The sequence below is a fragment of the Vombatus ursinus genome, unplaced genomic scaffold, assembly GCF_900497805.2.
Source record: "Vombatus ursinus unplaced genomic scaffold, bare-nosed wombat genome assembly UNPS02014894.1, whole genome shotgun sequence".
NCBI classification, from domain to species: Eukaryota; Metazoa; Chordata; class Mammalia; order Diprotodontia; family Vombatidae; genus Vombatus; species Vombatus ursinus.
The window spans coordinates 3,425,545-3,427,365 of NW_020954672.1; positions in this window are offsets into that span (position 1 = coordinate 3,425,545).

The following is a 1,821-nucleotide window of genomic DNA, read 5'->3' on the forward strand; positions in this document are numbered from 1 at the left end:
GAGGAGGAGGTATTTGAGCTAAATCCTACCTAAAGCACAGGTAGGATTTCAGAAGGCAGAGATGTGGAGGGAATGCTATTCTGAGCAAAAACAAAGAGGTGGCATCTTTTTGGGAACAGTGAGTCTAGCTGCTTAAATTTACAGTTAACTAGTTCATTGTTACATTGCCCTGTAATATCAAGTCCTTTCCCCTCTTTTGTCATCCTATACCAAAACCCAACCCAATCCCTGATTACTTCTATCTTCTGTCCCCTCTGTTCTTACTCATGTGCTGTGGAATGGCATGGAAAGAAACCACAGAAACATTTTGACTAGGTGTACTACAAATTTGTGTTATCTAATGTCAGTTGGACCCTCACTGAAGCAAGACAGTTCTTTTGCCCCTCTTTAATTGTTTTTTTTTTCCTTCGAGGAAATTGGTGTTAAGTAACTTGCCCAGGGTCACATAGCTAGTAAGTGTCTGAACTAGTATGGTGGCAGGGAAGCTCAAGACACAATATCAATAGAACCCTATGAACTCTATCACCGTCAGAGTTCACAGAGAAAATCCTATTAGACAAAGCCTAAGAATAGTTCTGTTATGTTATGATGATCTTAAGAAAAGAAAGGAAGAAGAGGAGAAGAGGAATATGCTGAGAGGAAGGGAAAATGGAAAATTATCTCACATAATCAGGATGCACAAGCAGACATCTCTATACAAAGAAGAGAGAATGAACTTTGCTGCTGACACTTAAACCTCACTCTTCATCTCACCTGGTCAAAAGAAAGAAGACTATACACACGGAACTGGATATGGAAATTTGTTTTACTCAATAGGTAAATAGGAAGGAGAGGGGAGAAAGGGAGAAGAAGAACTAAAGAGTACGTCAAAGGAGAGATTAGTTCTACCAAAACACAAATTAAGAATGTACAAAAATATTCATAACTTTTTGAGGTGGAAAAGAGTAAGAATCTGAAGGGGTATCCATAAATTAGGGAATGTATGAAGAAGTTATGATGTATAAATGTAATGGAATATTATTGTGAAACACGCTACCCTCCTCCTGATGGAGAGGTAAAAGACTCAGAATGAAGTATTAGACAAAAATTTTTTTTGGGCATGGCCAGTGTGGAAATTTGTTTTGTTGGACTATACATGATTATAAAGGGTTTTGTTTTTCTTGCATTCTCAAGGTGGGGTGTGGGGTGGGGAGGTGCTCTTGGGGATAGGTTGAGAAGGCGGGTTTTGATTCATTAAAATAAATAAAATATACACATTTTTTAAAATCTAATGTTTTTTCCTTTGTGTCACATTGGACCTGAAATCAAGAAACCTGGAGGCTTTGGACCCATAACTAGTTGTATGACTGTCATCAAATCACTTTACTGCTTGAAATTTTGGTTCTCTCCCCTATAAAATAAAGTGTGGCAGCAGTGGATAGAGGGATGGCCTTGGACTCTGAGATACCTAGGATCAAATCCTGCCTCTGATGCATTCCACGTAACCATTGAAATCAGAGGTACTTAACCTCTCAGAGTCCCAGGCAACTAAGACTTTAAATCGTAGACAAGTTGCTAACATCAATCAGTCCCTACATTGATAAAATCATAGATCCAGACTCAACAAAAAAATAGGAATCACAATACCTGAACTAACTGTATCACAGGATTGTGAGGAAAGTGCTTCATAAATTATGTATCACTAAATAAATGTGAGCTATTATTACGAAGGACTCAAAGAATAGTTCAATGTCAACCTAAAGAGAGGTCATCAGTAGAATGCCACCAGCCTCTGTCCTTGGTCCTATTCTATTCCGTGTTTTTATCAATGACTCATGATGG